The sequence below is a fragment of the Ictidomys tridecemlineatus genome, chromosome 8 (genome assembly GCF_052094955.1).
Source record: "Ictidomys tridecemlineatus isolate mIctTri1 chromosome 8, mIctTri1.hap1, whole genome shotgun sequence".
Taxonomy (NCBI): domain Eukaryota; kingdom Metazoa; phylum Chordata; class Mammalia; order Rodentia; family Sciuridae; genus Ictidomys; species Ictidomys tridecemlineatus.
Window position 1 is genome coordinate 32816520 of NC_135484.1, and position 2644 is coordinate 32819163.

The following is a 2644-nucleotide window of genomic DNA, read 5'->3' on the forward strand; positions in this document are numbered from 1 at the left end:
TTTAGCATTTTCCACAGTTATCTCACCAAAATGGTAGAAAAAAATTTCATATTTTCATTAATGTAAAAGAGTTGAAAATCCTACACCTCCGGCAGGGCTTCAGCAGTTTCTCACACGTCCTTGAGCCCATCTCCAGGCCTGGTTCTCCTCTCAGTATTCTGCACCTCATCACCATCGCACCAAAATCTCCAGGGAGGTCACGAGGCTCACAGGTTGAGGTCCTGAAGATGTTATGGCAAGATTGCAATTAATCATCAAGTCAATCTTAAAGTAGGAAACGGAAACTTTATTCACCAGTTGGCGGTCTGGATCTACCAGCTGATTGGCCAAGGGGTAGGCTGCGAGTTGACACCCTTCAACCTCCTCCTGGGGTTTGAGTACTCCTTTTATAGTCCAAAACCATGTTAATCATAAGTGGCTGTTGTTATGATTCAAAACCATGAACAATGTTATGAGATCTTAAATCACAAGCAGAAGGGGAGTGGGTCAAATTGTCCCTAGTTGAGTACAAGTTAAAGAATGGTTGCTAACGTCCAGACAAGCAATCTCTGACAGGGTACATTGTCAAAGAAAAATGGGACCCAAAGGGAGAACACTTTTACATTGTATAAGAATTACCATTGTGTGTTGCCAAACATGCTATGCTAAGCAACTATTGATGGGCAGAGAGGCGGGCTTTCCCATGGGAGAAGCATTTCTTACATGACATGGAGTCTCAGGGCAAAATGGAGTCTGTTCATTGCCCATATAGCCTGGCCCATAACAAAGATACCAATGATCATGCAAGTGGAAGAAATTCTTGAAGAGTGGATCATTTTTGTTCTCAGTGGACTCTCTCCTACAGTTCTTTAGAGAACCTAAAGCCTCGATGGTTGAGTCTAACATGAATACACATGGGCTTGGTGGTTTCTTGGGTCTGAAGGAGATAAATGACATAACCAGGGATGTGGTGTCCACATTACTGCAGGGTCAGCCATCCAGAGCAGCTGAAAATATACTGATGCTTTTAAATGAAACTTAACATGAAAATAAGTGGAAAATCTTATCCCCTCAGCTCCTGAAGACCTGCAGGAAAGTTCAGTTATGCTTGCTCTCATGAAGACAGTACTGGGGGAAAGAGCAGTGTTTCCAATGAATGTCAATATTAAATCCCATGGAAAAATTCAAATTCGGTTTGCAAACAGTTACCAGAAACCAGATAGAGCAGAACATGCAAGACTAAGGGAGAAGCCAGAGGAGCTATTTGCCTGGCTAGCTTTGTGGCAGGATGATTATGAATTCCAATCCACCACCTCCATATACACACATCGTTTCATTTCAAGGGAATTCTAAAGGAAGAAATAAAGTAATAAAAGCAACAATTGTTGACAGGTTAAATTGTTCAAATGCTAAGGTAGTGATGAAGAGGATTTGCTCATGTGTAATGCAATATCAATTTTTTTAACCTAATTCTACATTAGTTTGAACTTGAGGAAGAAGTTGCCAGTACTTGGTCATTTGGGATCAACAAAATCATTAATTTTGTAAGATAGAACCTAGCAGTCCTTATCCTGACCTCTATTACTATTTAAGCCTCAGCATATGGGATTTGGCTCCAGGCAGTCATTAATTCAGATTTCTACTCCTGCTAGGTGACCATTAACCTGTTCAAATTAGTTTCTTCATCTGTAAAATTGGGATATAATAGTTGACTTCCAGGGCTGTTAAAGTATTAGGTGAAGTAATGGGAGGCCATTAGTTCAGTGCCTAACACATAGTAAGAGCTCTGTAAGCCTCAGGTCCTGACAAGGCCCAGTAGAAAATTTGTGGGACCCAGTGAAAAATGACAATGTGGGCTTCTTCCTCTGTGCTGCCTATGGAGGAGGCAGCTGTCTCCTACTCAGCATCAGGGTTGTCCTCAGACCTCTCCCAAACCCCAGGATTTTGGAGAGAATACCAAGAAGTTCATCCAGCACCAGTCAGAACGATATGTCAAAATTAAATGTAATGGCAGAAACCCAGAGGTATTGACAACGGATGCAGAGGAGACTGAAGGATCAGATCTTGATGCCGAACAAGAGTTATCAGAGAAACAAGAAAACAAAGCATATGCTCCTCAGTGGCTTTTGAAATTTCCTGGCCCACAACATCAAGATGCTAGAAGTGCTGCTGACATGGAACCAATCTTACTGTGCTGAATCGCTCAACATGTTTCCTCCAAGAACTGCAAAGCCACCATGAAAAGAGCAACTCAGCACCAGTCCCAATTCCAGGCTTCACAGAGAAGAAAATTAATAGATGGATCATGTGCAAGTTTTGATTATGCTTAAAAAAAACTGTCTAAAGAAAAAAAAAGTGGTATTCCCTCATTCAAACATTTACAGATTTCAAAACAACGAAAACAAAACATTAAGTCAAGAATGAGGCCCTTCTAAGAACAAAGTTGCCCCTAATGCACAGGTTGTCCCCGAAGCCACCTCAATTGACAAGCCAGATAGATGGTCACCTAGCACTATGGTACCACTTCACATTGGTGCATCTTGAAGACAGATCTCAAGATAAACAGAATTTTGCCTATGCACGTCTGTTCAGTGAATCTTTCCTAAAAAAAAGGACTTCCATTCCTTTCTGCAGGATTAGACATTAAGCTTTAAAAATAGAATGG

General features: G+C 41.2%; 1 pseudogene; it reads left to right on the plus strand.

Annotated features, from left to right (window-relative positions):
- The first annotated feature begins 868 nt into the window (after positions 1–868).
- LOC101972737 (large ribosomal subunit protein eL32 pseudogene) lies at positions 869–2274 on the plus strand (annotated as a pseudogene).
- The last annotated feature ends 370 nt before the right edge of the window (positions 2275–2644 follow it).